The sequence below is a fragment of the Heterodontus francisci genome, unplaced genomic scaffold (genome assembly GCF_036365525.1).
Source record: "Heterodontus francisci isolate sHetFra1 unplaced genomic scaffold, sHetFra1.hap1 HAP1_SCAFFOLD_228, whole genome shotgun sequence".
NCBI lineage: Eukaryota > Metazoa > Chordata > Chondrichthyes > Heterodontiformes > Heterodontidae > Heterodontus > Heterodontus francisci.
Genome location: NW_027140510.1, coordinates 1,557,556 through 1,576,787, shown reverse-complemented (window position 1 = coordinate 1,576,787; position 19,232 = coordinate 1,557,556).

Here is a 19,232-nt window from a genome sequence, read left to right as displayed (position 1 = left end):
GATCCAGAGATGGGGGATTTTAGCAAAGTGGACTGGAAACAGCTACTTGAAGGTCAATCAGTATCAGAGCAGTGAGAGTTACTGAGGGTTGAGAACAAATATGTTCACACAAAGACAAACAGGGTGGTACTCCCAAATCTAGATCCCCTTGGATGTCAAGGATCAAACCGGGTACGATAAGGCACAAGAGGGAAGCTTATGTCGAATACCGAGAGCTCAATACCACAGAAAGCTGAGAGGAGTGTAGAAAGTTCAAGGGTGAAATGAAAAAGCAAATTAGGAGAGCAAAGTAATGGCCGGAAAATAATATTACCATTAAAACAAAGAAATCACAAAGATGTTTTATAAATAAATGAAGAGCAAGAGGATAAATAAGGATAGAGTATTAGGGACCAAAAAGGGAATGTGTGTGTGGAGGTGGGAGATGTGGGCACGGTTCTTAATGAATACTTTGTCTCCCTCTTTATAAAAGAGGGGGAACGATACAGATATTGTAGTGAAAGAGGAGGAGTGTGAAATATTGGATGGGATAAACAGAGTGAGAGGGAAATATTAAGGTGTTCGGCAACTTTCAAAGTGGATAAATGGTCAGGCCTGGATGCATTGGAACCAGTTCAGAGAAGGTTCACTCGGCTGATTCCTGGGATGAAGGGGTTATCTTTGAGGAATGGTGGAACAGGTTGGGCCTATACTCATTGGAGTTTAGAAGAATGAGAGGTGATCTTATTGAAACATACAAGATTCTGAGGGGACTTTACAGGGCGGATGCTGGGAGGATGTTCCCCTTGTGGGGAAGGCTAGATCTAGGGGGCAGGTACACTGTGGGGTTTGATACAGAGTAAAGCTGCCTCTGTATATGCCTCTCTTTCTCCTCCTCCATCCAGATGGAGAGAGTAACAGTGAGAAAGAACAGGGATAGATATGGAGAATAAGAGAGAGAGGGAAGGATTGCAATGGGGAGAGAGTACCAGAGAGAAAGAGGAAGAGATTGGGATGGAGAGTGTTGGTCAATGTTCCTGCAAATCTGCGTGCAGCAGCCTCAAATGTCCCACGCAGATCCTGTTCCACAATAAATAGCACACGTCTTCAAAGATTTCAAGGGAGAGCTCACATTAAAAAAACTGGGCACGCACAACATCTAAATTTTCACGGGAACATTGGAGCCAACTGCGGAATACAGGTTTCTTACCAGCCTGCATAAGGAAGTGTAACCTCTGCAGATGCGGTGAAACCAAAAGCAGCTGAATTCAAATGGCAAACTGATGTATGTGGAGCTTTACAAAGGGTCTGAGAGAGGAGAGAGAAACAGACATAGACAGACACAGACACAGAAACACACACACACACAGAAACACACACACACAGAAACACACACACAGAAACACACACACACACAGAAACACACACACAGAAACACACACACAGAAACACACACACACAGAAACACACACACAGAAACACACACACAGAAACACACACAGAAACACACACACACACACAGAAACAGAGTGACTCAGGGACAGAGCGCGAAAGAAGAATATTTCAATTTTCAAAAGGAATTTGATGAGATCAACCTTCGATTTAAAAATGACAATTGATTTTGCATCAATGTGTGCGTGCAGAAGACACGTTCCAAACTACTACCACCTTTAGCCTGGAGTGGCGGATTTTTACTCAGAGGGTTGTGAATCTTTGGAATTCTCTACCCCAGTGGACTGTGGAAACTCAGTCTGGGAAAAAGGCATTGAAGTGGATGATCAGCCAGGATCGTATTGAATGGCGGAGCAGGCTCGATGGGCTGAATGGCCTACTCCTGTTCCTATGTTCCCAAGCTGCTGAAATAGTTTCTCCCAAACTACCCCATCAGTTCCCCTTAATATCTCAACAGCTTTGAACAAATTACCTTGATCCTCCTAAATTCCAGGCAATAAATCCCTAGTTTGTGTAATGTCACCTCGTAATTTAACCCTTGGAGTCCAGTTATCATTCTGGTAAATCTACACTGCACTCAAATGGACATGGACCCCCCAAAGTCTCTTTCAACCTCCAGTATTTCTATCTTTTCACCATTTATAAAGTACTCTGTTCTAGTCTTTTTTTGCTGACATGGAAATCTAACTGCCACAGTTTTGCCCATCTCTTTAAGATATTAATATCTCTTTGCAATGTTCTGCTTCCAGCTACACTGCTTACAATGCTGCCTATTTTTGTGTCATTGGTAAACTTGGGTATGTTGCATTCTACCACATCATCTTAAATCATTAATACAGCAAAACTGAGACACACACGGGCTTTGCACTAGTAGACAGGAGTGAATCATTCCAACCTAGAGGCTTTTTAACTCCAGATTTATGTTTTTTTAAAGAAAAAATAGAATTCAAATTCACAACAGCCCAGTGTGGGATTTGAACTCCTACTTTTTCAATCATCAGCTCAGGCCTTCAAATTAAAACCCATAAAAAGAGATTCATTTTCCTCCTGCTGTTTTCTGACTGACTGAGGTTTTGTATATTGTTCCCTTCTCCTCTTCTTCCATGTGTTTGAAGTCTTTGAAGTTTGTCAGACATTGGTAAACTACTTCATGTGGTGTTCTGTAAATACCTTCAATTCTGTGTATCTGGAAGGGACACAATTCAAATTCTCACCTTATTGCATCAACTAAAACCTGCAGGTCCATTCAAACAACTCTATTTCCTGTCTCTGCAAAGATAGCTCACACTTCCACAATGCAGGAATGTCTGAATGGAAACAGCTTTTGACACATTTCCCAACACGTTTGCTAACACTTTTCAGGATGAAGCTAAATTCAACTCACAGATTCCAAGCCCCAAATTGAATCTTTTAGATGTAAAAAGTGACACAAATGAAATCCCAGATCTCTCTGTCCCTGCACCCATTTTAACATTGTACCATTTAGTTTATATCGCTTCTCCTCAGCTTTCCTTCCAAAATGCATCATTTTACATTTCTCAGCATTGAAGTTAACCTGCTATGTGTCTGACCATTTCACCAGACTGCCTCTATCCTCCTGAAGTCTACTCCTATTCCCTTCACTGTTTATTACATTGCAAATGGCACAATGTTGAAGTTATGCCCTGTAGACCCCAGTCTAAGTCATTCATATATCAATAAGATCAGTGGTCCTAATCAAAACCCCTGGGGAATACCACAATTTACACTGTATACAGTGAGTACAAAAGCCGAGAGGGTGTGCTGAACATTTATAAAGCTCTGGTCAGGTAACAGAGAGGGAGAGACTGGGATTCAGAGGGTAACGGAGAGGGAGAGACTGGGACTCAGAGGGTAAGAGAGAGGGAGAGACTGGGATTCAGAGGGTAACGGAGAGGGAGAGACTGGGACTCAGAGGGTAAATGAGAGGGAGAGACTGGGACTCAGAGGGTAAGAGAGAGGGAGAGAATGGGATTCAGAGGGTAACAGAGAGGGAGAGACTGGGACTCAGAGGGTAAGAGAGAGGGAGAGACTGGGATTCAGAGGGTAACGGAGAGGGAGAGACTGGGATTCAGAGGGTAACGGAGAGGGAGAGACTGGGACTCAGAGGGTAAATGAGAGGGAGAGACTGGGACTCAGAGGGTAAGAGAGAGGGAGAGAATGGGATTCAGAGGGTAACAGAGAGGGAGAGACTGGGACTCAGAGGGTAAGAGAGAGGGAGAGACTGGGATTCAGAGGGTAACGGAGAGGGAGAGACTGGGACTCAGAGGGTAAATGAGAGGGAGAGACTGGGACTCAGAGGGTAAGAGAGAGGGAGAGACTGGGATTCAGATGGTAACTGAGAGGGAGAGGCTGGGATTCAGACGGAAACAGAGATGGAGAGACTGGGATTCAGAGGGTAACAGAGAGGGAGAGTCTGGGATTCAGAGGGTAACAGAGAGGGAGAGTCTGGGATTCAGAGGGAAACATGGAGGGAGAGACTGGGATTCAGAGAGTAAGAGAGGGGGAGAGAATGGGATTCAGAGGGTAACGGAGAGGGAGAGACTGGGATTCAGAGGGTAACAGAGAGGGAGAGACTGGGATTCAGAGGGTAACAGAGAGCGAGAGACTGGGATTCAGAGGGTAACAGAGAGGGAGAGACTGGAATTCAGAGGGTAACAGAGAGGGAGAGACTGGGATTCAGAGGGTAACAGAGAGGGAGAGACTGGAATTCAGAGGGTAACAGAGAGGGAGAGTCTGGGATTCAGATGGTAACAGAGAGGGAGAGACTGGGATTCAGAGGGTAACAGAGAGGGAGAGACTGAGATTCAGAGGGTAACAGAGGGTAAAATCGAGTTGGCGAGGGCAACATAGAAATTTTTGAGGCACTGAAAGCGGCCACTTCACCCATTCTCTCTGTGCCAGCCGAAAAACGATCAACCTATTCTCATCCCACCTTCCAGCATTTGGTCCGAGCACTGCAGCTTACCGCACTTGAGGTGCCGATCCAGACTCCTTCTGAATGAGTTGAGGGTCTCTGCCTCAACTACCCTTTCAGGCAGTGAGTTCCAGACCATCACGACCCTCTGGGTGAAAAAGATTTTCCTCAACTCCCCTCTAATTTTTCTGCCAATCACTTTAAATCTATGCCCCCTCGTCACTGACCTTTCTGCTATGGTTCTCTGCCCTTCACCTCCACTCTATCCAGGACCCTCAACATTTTGTACATTTCAATCAGATCTCCCCTCAGCCTTCTCTGTTCCAAGGACAACAACCCCTGCCTATCCTCATAGCTACAATTCTCCAGTCCTGGCAACATCCTGGAAAATGGGAGAGAGACAAAGTCCCGTGTTCATAACACATGGATAAAGAGGTTAATCATCTGAGCTGTAACTCTGAGACAGAGACAGAGAGAGAGAGGGAGGGAGAGAGGGAGAAAGAGAGAGAGAGAGGGAGGGAGAGATGGTGTGGGGGCGACACAAACTGAGACGTGGACAGAGGCAGCGAAAGAGAGAGAGGGAGAGATAGAGAGAGAGAGAGAGAGAGAGAGAGACAGAGAGAGAGAGGGAGGGAGAGAGGGAGAAAGAGAGAGAGAGAGGGAGGGAGAGAGGGAGGGAGAGATGGTGTGGAGTTGACACAAACTCAGACGTGGACAGAGGCAGCGAAAGAGAGAGAGCGAGTGACAGAGAGAGAGAGAGAGAGAGAGAGGCAGAGAGAGAGAGAGGCAGAGAGAGAGAGAGAGGCAGACAGAAAGATAGAGAGAGACAGAGAGAGAGGGAGTGATGGTGTGAGGTAGGCACAAATTGAGACGTGGACAGAGGTAGAGAGAGAGAGAGGGAGAGACAGAGAGAGAGAGAGAAAAAGACAGAGAGGGAGAGATAGAGAGAGAGAGAGGGGGGAAAGTCAGATAGCGAGGGACAGAGGCAGTGTGAGAGAGGCAGAGTGAGAGAGTCAGATTAGAAGGGAGCAAATGTAACCCCACTATTTACAAAAGGAAGGAGGGAGAAAATAGGGAACTAAAGACCTGTTCGTCTAACATCAGTCATAGGGAAAATGGTCGAAGCTATAATAAAGGATGTGATAACAGGACACTTAAAGAGAGATTGCGGGGGGGGGTGGGGGGGAAGAGAGAAATGGGGGGAGAGAGAAATGGGGGGGGAGAGAGAGGGGGGAGAGTGCGTGAGTGAGACGGAGCAAAGGAGAGAGATACTAGGTTAGGTGGGACAATAAGCTGTGAGGAGGACACAAATAGACTACAAAGAGAGATGGTTTGGGATAGACAGCGATAAATGTCCCAGTGTTGTGGTAACATAAAATGGCCACTGAAAATGAACCTAAAATGGCTGACTGATGTGTGTGGATTTCCACAGATGAGAGGAGAGAGAGAGAGACAGACAGACAGACAGAAAGAGAGACAAAGAGGGAGACAGAGACCAAGACACAGAGAGTGATCGCAGGATATTGGGCGTAGGACAGAGGAAGAGGAGGAGGCCATTTGGCCCCTCAACCCTGTTCTGTCATTCAATGAGCTCATGGCTGATGTGTGATCTAACTCCATGTACCAATCTTTGCCCCTGAATACCTTTGGTTAACAAAAATCTATCAAACACAGATTTAAAAATTAACAAGTGTCTCAGCATCAATTGCTGTTTGTGGAAGAGAGTTCCAAACTGATACCACACCTGGTGTGTTGAAGTGTTTCTTCATTTCACTCCTGAAAGGTTTTTAGACTAGGTTTATATTTTTAGACTATGCCCCCATGTTCTAGACTCTGCAGCCAGTGTGAATTGTTACTCTCTGTCTACCCCATCAGTTTCCCTTATTATCTTGAAAACAATCATCAAATCACACCTGAACCTTCAAAATTCCAGGGATACAGAGTAAATCTCCAGCTACACTGTCCCATTAAATATTCCCAAGTCAAGCACAATGTTGGGTTTGACACAGAGTAAATTTCCCTCTACACTGTCCCATCACACACTCCCAGGGCAGGAACATCATGGGGTGGATACAGAGTGAATCTCACTCTGCACTGTCCGATAGAGACAGAGAGAGAGAAACAGAGAGACATAGACTGACAGGGTGACTAAAAGAGAAAGAAGGATATTTAACAGGGGATATTGGAAGAGGAGGATGCAATTTAACCCCACAACTCTGTTCCGGCATCCAATGTGATCTTGGCTGATCTGTGATGTAACTTACACCATATATCCTGCCTTTGCCCCTTATCTCTTAATACCTTTGGTTAACAAGAATCTATCAATCACAGATTTAAAAATTAACCAATAAGCCAGCATGAAATTTGCACAACAAATATCATTGTGTGGGTATTTCTGTGTGTTTGTGTTTGTGTCTATGCCTGTTTGGGTGTGATGGCTCCCACAGTGGAATAGCTTGCTGGATGTTTAAAATGGAGGCTATTCCTTCTGGATCATCAAACGTATACGCCTGGGCCCCAACATTGTCTGCATTTCCCCCTCTCCTGATGTTTTTTTTCTCTCCATATCTATCTCTTTCTGTTTGTGTCCACAGCAGTGAAGGATTACATCAAATTAATATATCTTACATTATCCTTTTCATCCACCTCAACAATCTCTCTCTCTCCAAATTTGTCCCTCTCTACAGCCCTCTCTCTGCCTTCATATCTAACCCTCTCTCCCTCAGTCTCTCTCCTAGTGTCAGAGATAGCAGGAGGGAGAGACAGAGAGAGAATGTTGAAGGAACTGTACTCTGTTCCTAAGCTGTGCTGAAGCTGCTCTCGGAGTGTTTGATGGGCTACATTAATCGGCCGTGTACAGTCCTGTATCAGGCTGTGAAGAAACACAGCTTGTTCAGTGTACAACGGGTCAAAGGGAACGATTCACTCCTGTCTGCTACTGGGAAGAGAGACTGACCTTAACATCAAGGCAGCGTTTGACCGAGTGTGACATCGAGGAGCCTGATGGAGAGATGGAGGGACAGAGAGAGAGGCAGAGAGAGAGAGAGAAGGAGAGAGACAGAGAGACAGAGAGGGAAAGACAGATGGAGGGACAGAGTGAGAGCCAGACAGAGATAGAAGGAGAGAGAGCGAGTGTCAGGAAGGGAAAGACAGATGGAGGGACAGAGATAGAGGGAGAGACAGAGAGGGAAAGACAGATGGAGGGACAGAGAGAGAGGCAGAGAGAGAGAAGGCGAGAGAGAAGGAGAGAGACGGTGAGACAGAGAGGGAAAGACAGATGGGGGGACAGAGAGAGAGAGAGAGACAGAGAGAGAGAGGCAGAGACAGAAGGAGAGAGAGGGAGTGTCAGGGAGGGAAAGACAGATGGAGGGACAGAGAGAGACAGACAGAGATAGAAGGAGAGAGAGGGAGTGTCAGGAAGGGAAAGACAGATCGAGGGACAAAGTGAGAGACAGAGAGAGAAGGAGAAAGATGGAGTTTCAGGGAGGGTAGGAAAGATGGAGCGATAGAGAGAAAGAGACAGAGATAGAAGGAGAGAGAGGGAGTGACAGGGCAGGGAAAGACAGATGCTGGGACAGAGAGAGAGACAGAGAGAGAGGCAGAGATAGAGTTTGAAGGAGAGAGAGGGAGAGACAGAGAGGGAAAGACAGATGGAGGGACAGAGAGAGAGACAGAGAGGCAGAGACAGAGATAGAAGGAGTGAGGGAGTGTCAGTGAGGGAAAGGCAGAAGAAGGGACAGAGAGAGAGAGACAGAGAGAGAAGGAGAGAGACGGTGTGACAGGGAGGGAAGGACAGATGGAGAGACAGAGAGGGATAGACAGAGTGGGAAGGAGAGAGATGGAGAGACAGAGAGGGAAAGACGGATGGAGATACAGAGAGAGAAGGAGTGACAGGGAGGGAATGACAGATGGAGGGATAGAGTGTGAGAGACAGAGAGAGAAGGAGTGACAGAGACGGAAAGACAGATGGAGGGACAGAGACAGAAGGAGAGAGATGGAGTGATAGAGGGAAAGACAGATGGAGAGACAAAGAGAGAAGGAGTGACAGGGAGGGAATGACAGAGAGGAGTGACACGGAGGGAATGACAGATGGAGGGATAGAGTGTGAGAGACAGAGAGAGAAGAAGTGACAGAGACGGAAAGACAGATGGAGGGACAGAGAGAGAAGGAGAGAGAGGGAGTGATAGAGGGAAAGACAGATGGAGAGACAAAGAGAGAGACAGGGAGAGAATGGGAGAGAGGGAATGACAGAGATGGAAAGACAGATGGAGGGACAGAGAGAGAAGGAGAGAGAGGGAGTGACAGAGAGGGAAAGGCAGATGTAGGGACAGAGAGAGAGACCGAGAGCGGTCGAGTCAGAGAGAGAAGGAGAGAGAGGGAGAGCCAGAGAGGGAAAAGCAGTTGGAGAGAAAGAGAGCGAGACAGAGAGAGAGGCAGAGACAGAGATATAAGGAGAGAGAGGGAGAGACAGAAAGGGAAGGACAGATGGAGGGACACAGAGAGAGGAGGAGACAGAGATAGAAGGAGAGAGAGGGGTGACGGGGGAGTGGGGGAGAGACAGATGGAGAGACAGAGAGAGAGAGAATCAGATGGAATGAGAGAGAGGGCGTGACAGGGAGAGAAATACAGATGGAGAGACAGAGAGGGAAAGACGGATGGAGATACAGAGAGAGAAGGAGTGACAGGGAGGGAATGACAGATGGAGGGATAGAGTGTGAGAGACAGAGAGAGAAGGAGTGACAGAGACGGAAAGACAGATGGAGGGACAGAGACAGAAGGAGAGAGATGGAGTGATAGAGGGAAAGACAGATGGAGAGACAAAGAGAGAAGGAGTGACAGGGAGGGAATGACAGAGAGGAGTGACACGGAGGGAATGACAGATGGAGGGATAGAGTGTGAGAGACAGAGAGAGAAGAAGTGACAGAGACGGAAAGACAGATGGAGGGACAGAGAGAGAAGGAGAGAGAGGGAGTGATAGAGGGAAAGACAGATGGAGAGACAAAGAGAGAGACAGGGAGAGAATGGGAGAGAGGGAATGACAGAGATGGAAAGACAGATGGAGGGACAGAGAGAGAAGGAGAGAGAGGGAGTGACAGAGAGGGAAAGGCAGATGTAGGGACAGAGAGAGAGACCGAGAGCGGTCGAGTCAGAGAGAGAAGGAGAGAGAGGGAGAGCCAGAGAGGGAAAAGCAGTTGGAGAGAAAGAGAGCGAGACAGAGAGAGAGGCAGAGACAGAGATATAAGGAGAGAGAGGGAGAGACAGAAAGGGAAGGACAGATGGAGGGACACAGAGAGAGGAGGAGACAGAGATAGAAGGAGAGAGAGGGGTGACGGGGGAGTGGGGGAGAGACAGATGGAGAGACAGAGAGAGAGAGAATCAGATGGAATGAGAGAGAGGGCGTGACAGGGAGAGAAATACAGATGGAGGGACAGAGAGAAAAGGAGAGAGAGAAAAGGAGAGAGATGGAGTAACAGGGAGGGAAGGACAGATCGAGGGATAGAAGAGAGACAGAGATAGAAGGAGAGAGAGGGAGAGACATAGAGGGCAATACAGATGGAGAGACAGAGAGAGAGGCAGAGATGGAAGGAAAGAGAGGGAGTGACAGGGAGGGGAAGACAGATGGAGAGACAGCGAGAAAGACAGAGATGGAAGGAGAGAGAGGGAGTGTCAGGGAGGGAAAGACAGATGGAGGGACAAAGTGAAAGTAAGAGAGAGAATGGGAGAGATGGAATGACAGGGAGGGAAGGACAGATGGAGGGACAGATGGAGAGAGACAGAGATAGAAGGAGAGAGAGTGAGTGACAGAGAGGGTAAGACAAATGGAGGGACAGAGAGAGAGGAGGAGACAGAGATAGAAGGAGAGAGAGGGAGTGACGGGGGAGTGGGGGAGAGACAGATGGAGAGACAGAGAGAGAAGAAGAGAGATGGAGAGACAGAGAGGGAACGACAGATGGTCAGACAGAGAGAGAGAGAATCAGATAGAAGGAGAGAGTGGTAGTGACAGTGAGGGAAAGACAAATGGAGGGACAGAGAGAAAAGGAGAGAGAGGAAAGGAGAGAGATGGAGTAACAGGGAGGGAAGGACAGATCGAGGGATAGAAGAGAGACAGAGATAGAAGGAGAGAGAGGGAGAGACATAGAGGGCAATACAGATGGAGAGACAGAGAGAGAGGCAGAGATGGAAGGAAAGAGAGGGAGTGACAGGGAGGGAAAGACAGATGGAGGGACAGAGAGAGAGAAAGACAGAGATAGAAGGAGAGCGAGGGAGAGACATAGAGGGCAATACAGATGGAGAGACAGAGAGAGAGGCAGAGATGGAAGGAAAGAGAGGGAGTGTCAGGGAGGGAAAGACAGATGGAGGGACAGAGAGAGAGAAAGACAGAGATAGAAGGAGAGCGAGGGAGAGACATAGAGGGCAATACAGATGGAGAGACAGAGAGAGAGGCAGAGATGGAAGGAAAGAGAGGGAGTGACAGGGAGGGAAAGACAGATGGAGAGACAGCGAGAAAGACAGAGATGGAAGGAGAGAGAGGGAGTGTCAGGGAGGGAAAGACAGATGGAGGGACAAAGTGAGAGTAAGAGAGAGAATAGGAGAGATGGAATGACAGGGAGGGAAGGACAGATGGAGGGACAGATGGAGAGAGACAGAGATAGAAGGAGAGAGAGTGAGTGACAGAGAGGGTAAGACAAATGGAGGGACAGAGAGAGAGGCAGAGACTGAGATAGACCGAGAGAGAGGGAGTGACAGGGGGAGAAAGAGAGATGGAGGGACAGAGAGAGGGAAGGAGCGAGAGGGTGAGGCAGAGAGAAGTAGAGAGGGAGAGATGGAGTGACAGAGAGGGAAGGACAGATGGAGGAACAGAGAGAGGGACAGAGATAGAAGGAGAGAGAGGGAGTGACAGAGAGGGAAAGGTAAAATGGATACAGAACTGGCTCGTTCATAGAAGACAGAGGGTAGCAGTGGAAGGGTGTTTTTCTGAATGGAGGGATGTGACTAGTGGTGTTCCGCAGGGATCACTGCTGGGACCTTTGCTGTTTGTCGGATATATAAATGATTTGGAGGAAAATGTCGCTGGTCTGATTAGTAAGTTTGCGGACGACACAAAGGTTGGTGGAGTTGCGGATAGTGATGAGGACGGTCAGAGGATACAGCAGGATATAGATCGGTTGGAGACTTGGGCGGAGAAATGGCAGATGGAGTTTAATTCGGACAAATGTGAGGTAATACATTTCTGAAGGTCTAATGCAGGTGGGAAGTATACAGTAAATGGCAGAACCCTTCGGAGTATTGACAGGCAGAGAGATCTGGGCGTACAGGTCCACAGGTCACTGAAAGTGCAACACAGGTGGATAAGGTAGTCAAGAAGGCATACAGCATGCTTGCCTTCATCGGTCGGGGCACAGCGTATATAAATAGGCAAGTCATGTTGCAGCTGCACAGAACTTTAGTTAGGCCACACTTAGAATTCTGGTCGTCACACTACCAGAAGGACGTGGAGACTTTGGAGAGGATACCAAAGAGGTTTACCAGGATGTTGCCTGGTCTGGAGGGCATTAGCGATGAGGAGAGGTTGGATAAACTCGGATTGTTTTCACTGGAACGACGGAGGTGGAGGGGCGACATGATAGAGGTTTACAAAGTTATAAGTGGCATGGACAGAGTGGATAGTCAGAAGCTTTTTCCCAGGGTGGAAGAGTCAGTTACTACGGGACAGAGGTTTAAGGTGAGAGGGGCAAAGTTTAGAGGGGATGTGCGAGGCAAGTTCTTTACACAGAGGGTGGTGAGTGCCTGGAACGTGTTGCTGGGGAGGTGGTGGAAGCAGGTACCATAGAGACGTTTAAGAGGCATCTTGACAAATACATGAATAGGATGGGAATAGAGGGATACGGACCCCGGAAGTGCAGAAGGTTTTAGTTTAGGCAGGCATCAAGATCGGCGCAGGCTTGGAGGGCCGAATGGCCTGTTCCTGTGCTGTACTGTTCTTTGTTCTTTGACAGATGGAGGGACAGAGAGAGAGACAGAGAGAGAAGGAGAGAGAGGGAGAGACAGAGAGGGAAAGACAGATGGAGGGACAGAGAGAGAGACAGAGAGAGAGGCAGAGAGAGAGATAGAAGAAGAGAGACGGAGAGACAGAGAGGGAAAGACAGATGGAGGGAGAGAGTGAGAGACAGAGAGAGAAGGAGAGAGATGGAGTGACAGGGAAGGAAGGATAGATGGAGGGACAGAGAGAGAGGCAGAGACAGAGATCGAAGGAGAGAGATGGAGGGACAGAGAGGGAAAGACAGATGGAGAGACAGAGGTAAAGAGGCAGAGATGGAAGGAGAGAGAGGGAGCGAAAGGAAGGGAAAGACAGATGGAGAGACAGAGAGAAAGACAGAGATAGAAGGAGAGTGAGGGAATGTCATGTAGAGAAAGACAGATGGAGGGACAGAGAGAGAGACTGAAAGAGAAAGAAGGATACTTCACAGGGGATCTTGGAAGAGGAAGATGCAATTCAACCCCACAATCCTGTTCCGGCATCAAATGAGATCTTGGCTGATCTGTGATGTAACTTACACCATATATCCTGCCTTTGCCCCTTATCTCTTAATACCTTTGGTTAACAAGAATCTATCAGTCACAGATTTAAAAATTAACCAATATGCCAGCAAGAAATTTGCACAACAAATATCATGAGGGTGTGATGGCTCCCACAGTGGAATAGCTTGCTGGATGTTTAAAATGGAGGCTGTTCCTTCTAGATCATCAAATGTACCTGCCTGTGCCCCAACTTCATCTACATTTCCCTCTCTGCCGATGTGTTTTTCTCTCCATATCTATCTCTAATATGTTTGTGTGCACAGCAGTGAAGGATTACATCAAATTAATATATCTTACATTATCCTTTTCATCCACCTCAACAATCTCTCTCCAACTTTGTCCCTCTCTACAGCCCTCTCTCTGCCTTCATAACTAACCCTCTCTCCCTCTGTCTCTCTCCTCGTGTCAGAGATAGCAGGAGGGAGAGACAGAGAGAGGAAGACAGAGAGAGAATGTTGAAGGAACTGTACTCTGTTCCTAAACTGTGCTGAACCTGCTCTGGGAGTGTTCGATGGGCTACATTAATCGGCCGTGTACAGTCCTGTATCAGGCTGTGAAGAAGCACAGCTTGTTCAGTGTACAATGGGTCAAAGGGAAAGATTCACTCCTGTCTGCTACTGGGAAGAGAGACTGACCTTAACATCAAGGCAGCGTTTGACAGAGTGTGACATCGAGGAGCCCGAGTAAAACTGAAGTCAGTGGGAATCCGCTGGTTGGAGTCATACCGAGCACAAAGGAAGATGGTTGTGGTTGTTGGAGGTCAATCATCTCAGTCCCAGGACATCACTGCAGGAGTTCCTCAGGGTAGTGTCCGAGGCTCAACCATCTTCAGCTGTGATCACAGGAGGAAATACTGGAAATACTGAGCAGGTCAAGCAGCATCTGTGGAGAGAAAAACAGAGTTAGTGATTCAGCTCGATGCTTTCCAGATTTCCAGCATCCACAGTATTTTGCCTCAGATAATGAAGCAATCCAGAGCCACATGCACCGAGACCCAGACAACATTCAGGTTTGGGCCGACCAGTGGCAAGTAACATTCACGTCACACAAGTGCCAGGCAATGACCATCTGCAACAAGAGAGAATCCAACCACCTCCCCTTGGCATTCAAAGCATTATCCCATCACTGAATCCCCCAGCGTCAACATCCTGGGGAAACATTGACCAGGAACTTAGCTGACGAAATCACATCAATACTGTGGCTACAAGTGATTCACCCCCTGACTCCCCAAAGCCTTTCTATCACCTGCAAGACACAAGTTAGGTGTGTGATGGTATCTCTGTGAGCCCACACCTGGAGTATTGTGTACAGTCCTGGTCTCAGTACTGAAGGAAGGATATACTTGTCTTCGAGGTGAGGGGGAGAAAGAGAGAGGGAGGGGGGTGAGGGAGAGAAAGAGAGAGAAAGAGTGATGGAGTGAAAGAGAAGGTGAGGAATAAAAAATCCCAAAGACACTGCACAGGGTCCATTATAAAACAAAATCTGACACCAAACCCACAGAAGTTGAGATTAAGGCTGATGACAAAACGCTTGGTCAAAGAGGTTATTTTTTAGGAACGTCTTTAATCAGGAATGAGAGATAGAGAGACGGAGAGGTTTAGGGAAGGAATTCCCCAGTATTAACAGGCAGTGACATTAATTCCTGATTGTCGGTAGAGATTTGTTCGGAAAGGGTATTAATGTTTTCGGAGCCAAGACAGCTCAATGTGGAGAAGGAGCAAATCAGCCATGACCTGAATGAATGGGCAGGACAGTCTCGAGGGGACGAATGGCCTCCTCCTGTCTTCCGAAGGGCTTTATTAATATCCCTGCCAATGCATTGATGGTTTTCTGCTTCAAAAAATGACCAGTTTGGGGTTCTCTCTAAACCCTCCCACCAGCCTCGGAACGACTCACGGATTCATGTCTAAGGGAACTGATCAATTGTTCTGGTAGAATTTCCCCCTTTGTTGATGGGTTAATAAAGCCGATGGGATCCTGAGCTTTATAAACAGGTATAGAGTGTAAAAGTCAGGAAGTGATGCTAAACATTTATAAAATAATAGTTTGTCCTCAGCTGCAGTATTGTGTCCAATTCTGGAACCACACTTTAGGAAAGACATGGAGGCTTTGGTGAATGTACAGAAGAGATTTACTAGAACGGTTCCTGGATGAGATTATTACAGTTACACTGATAGACTGGAGAAACTGGGCTTGTTCTCCTTAGAGCAGAGAAGATTAAAAGGAGATTTGATCGAGGTGTATAAAATCATGGAAGCTTTAGATGGAGGAAATAAAGAGAAAGTGTTTCCAATGGCTGAAGGATTGATAACCAGAGAGCACAGATTGAAGGTGATCGGCAAAAACAAACATTGGTGACATGAGGAAAAGGATTTTTTTTCCACACAAGTGCTTCAGATTTGAAATGCAATGTCTGATAGTGGTGGAGACAGATTCAATAGTAGCTTTCAAAAGGACAATTGGAGAAATCATTGAAAGAGAAAAAAATCAACAGGCACTTGGAGAGGTTTGAGTTCATTAGGGAAAGCCAGCAAGAATTTGATGAAGTAACAGAGAAGGTTGATGAAGGGAATGCAATGGATTTTAGATGGATTTGAAGAAAGCGTTTGACAAAGTGGCACATAAAATTCTGGTTAACAAAACTGAGGCTCATGGGATAGGAGGGCCAGTGTCAGCTTGGATCAAAAATTGGTGAAAGGACAGAAAACAGCCAGTTGTGGTAAATGGTTGTTTTTCAGACTGGAAGATGGTAGACAGCAGTGTTCCCCAAAAGTCAGTGCTTCTTGTAAAATTTTAATATTTGCCGTTAACAAACTTGGAGGAGATGCAAACAGTGAGGGTGACACCAATCGACTACAACAGGACATCGATAGGTGAGTGGGATGGGCAGACAAGTGGCAGAAGGAATTTAATACAGGGAAATGTGAGATGGGCAGAAGGGATAGGGAGAGGGAATATAGACTTAATGGCCCAGTTCGAGGGAGTGTGCAGGGACAGAGGGACCTGGGGATACATGTACATACATCTTTGAAGGTGGCAGGACAGATTGAGAAAGTAGTCAGCAAAGCATATGGGATCTTAGGCTTCATAAATAGAGACTTTGAGTACAAAAGCATGAAAATTATGCTGAATGTTTACCTGTGGAGTTGGGAGATGTGGGCATGGTTCTGAATGAATTCTCTGGGTCCGTCTTTATAAAAGAGGGGGAACGATGCAGATATTGTAGTTAAAGAGGAGGAGTGTGAAATATTGGATGGGATAAACAGAGTGAGAGGGAAATATTAAGGTGTTCGGCAACTTTCAAAGTGGATAAATGGTCAGGCCTGGATGCATTGGAACCACTTCAGAGAAGGTTCACTCGGCTGATTCCTGGGATGAAGGGGTTGTCTTATGAGGAATGGTTGAACAGGTTGGGCCTATACTCATTGGAGTTTAGAAGAATGAGAGGTGATCTTATTGAAACATACTAAATACTAAAAGGGATAGACAGGTTAGATGCAGGTAAGATGTCTCCTTTGGTTCGGGAGTCTAGAACCAGGGGACACAATTTCAAAATAAGGGGGAAGCCACTTAGGTCAGAGATGGGGAGAAATGTCTTTGCTCAGAGGGTTGTGAATCTTTGGAATTCTCTATCCCAGAGGGCTGTGGAAACTCAGTCTGGGAAAAAAGCATTGAAGTGGATGATCAGCCAGGATTGTATTGAATGGCAGAGCAGGCTCGATGGGCTGAATGGCCTACTCCTGTTCCTATGTTCCCAAGCTGCTGAAATAGTTTCTCCCAAACTACCCCATCAGTTCCCCTAAATATCTCAACATCTTCGAACAAATCACCTTGATCCTCCTAAATTTCAGGCAATAAATCCCTAGTTTGTGTAATATCACCTCGTAATTTAACCCTTGGAGTCCAGTTATCATTCTGGTAAATCTACACTGCACTCAAATGGACACGGACCCCCCCAAAGTCTCTTTGGACCTCCAGTGTTTCTATCTTTTCACCATTTATAAAGTACTCTGTTCTAGTCTTTTTTTACTGACATGGAAATCTAACTACCACAGTTTTGCCCATTTATTTAAGATATTAATATCTCTTTGTAATGTTCTGCTTCCGGTTACACTGCTTACAATGCTGCCTATTTTTGTGTCATTGGTAAACTTGGGTATGTTACATTCTAAGATTAGAGATACAGCACTGAAACAGGCCCTTCGGCCCACCGAGTCGTTGCCGAACATCAACCACCCATTTATACTAATCCTACGCTAATCCCATATTCCTACCAAACATCCCCAACTGTCCCTATATTTCCCTACCACCTACCTACACTAATGACAATTTATAATGGCCAATTTACCTATCAACCTGCAAGTCTTTTGGCTTGTGGTAGGAAACCGGAGCACCCGGAGAAAACCCACGCAGACACAGGGAGAACTTGCAAACTCCACACAGGCAGTACCTGGAATCGAACCCGGGTCCCTGGAGCTGTGAGGCTGCGGTGCTAACCACTGCGCCACTGTGCCGCCCTACTTCATCTATCTTCATCATCTTAAATCATTAATAAATACAGCAAAACTGAGACACACACGGGCTTTGCACTAGAAGACAGGAGTGAATCATTCCAACCTCGAGGCTTTTTAACTCCACATTAATGTTTAAAAAAAAATTCAAATTCACAACAGCCCTGTGTGGGATGTGAACTCCTGCTTTTTCAATCATCAGCTCAGGCCTTCAAATTAAAACCCATAAAAAGAGATTCATTTTCCTCCTGCTGTTGTCTGACTGACTGAGGTTTTGTATATTGTTCCCTTCTCCTCTTCTTCCATGTGTTTGAAGTCTTTGAAGTTTGTCAGACATTGGTAAACTACTTCATGTGGTGTTCTGTAAATACCTTCAATTCTGTGTATCTGGAAGGGACACAATTCAAATCCTCACCTTATTGCATCAACTAAAACCTGCAGGTCCATTCAAACAACTCTATTTCCTGTCTCTGCAAAGACAGCTCACACTTCCACAATGCAGGAATGTCTGAATGGAAACAGCTTTTGACACATTTCCCAACACGTTTGCTAACACTTTTCAGGATGAAGCTAAATTCAACTCACAGATTCCAAGCGCCAAATTGAGCTTTTGGGTAGAACAGGGAACATTGATGAAATCCCAGATCTCTCTGTCCTGTCACCCATTCTAACATTGTACCATTTACTTTATATCACTCAGTCTTCCTTCCAAAATGCATCACTTCACATTTCTCAGCATTGAAGTTAACCTGCCCTGTGTTTGTCCAATGATAGGTTGGATAGTAAGCTGTCAAGAGGTCATAAAGTGTCTACAAAGAGATTTCCAGAGGTTAAGTGAGTGAGCAACAAAATTGGGAGATGGAGTACAATGTGGGAAAATGTGAGCTTGTCCACTTTAGCAGGAAGAATAAAAATCAGTATATTATTGAAATGGAGAGAGACTGCAGAACTGTACGGTACAGAGGGATCTGGGTGTCCTGGTACATGAATCACAAAATGTTACCGTGTAGCTACAGCGAGTGATTAGGAAGGCAAATGGAATGTTGTTGTTTATTGCAAGGTGAATAGAATATCAAAGTAGGGAAGTGTTGTTACAGCTGTACAGGGCATAAGTTAGACGACGTCTGCAGGATTGTGGACACTTTTGGTCTCCTTACTGAAGAAATTATATAATTGCATTCGAAGTAGTTCAGAGAAGGTTCACTGGGCTGATTCCTGGGATGAAGGGGTTATCTTATGAGGAAAGGTTGAACAGGTTGGGTCTATACCCACTGGAGTTTAGAAGAATGAGAGGTGATCTGAGTGAAACATCTCAGGTCCCGAGGGGACTGGACAGGGTGGATGCTGAGAGGATGTTTTCACTTGTTGGGGAGACTAGAACTAGGGGACACAGTTTAAAAATTAGGGACGTCCCATTTAAAACTGAGATGAGGAGAAATGTGTTTCTCTCAGACGGGGGTCAGACAGTAGAATTCTCTTCCCCAGAGAGCAGTGGAGGCTGGATCATTGAATATATTCAAGGCTGAGTTCGATAGATTTTTGATCAATTAGGGAGTCAAGGGTTATGGGACACAGACAGGAAAATGGAGTTGAGTTCACAATCAGATCAGCCATTGAATGGCAGAGCAGGCTCGAGGGGCCGAATGGCCTACTCCTGCTCCTAATTCATTTGTTCTTGTGTGTTCCATTTCACCAGACTGCCTCTATCCTCCTGAAGTCTGCTACTAGTCCCTTCCCTTTTATTACGTTGCAGATGTCACAAACATTGGCAAACA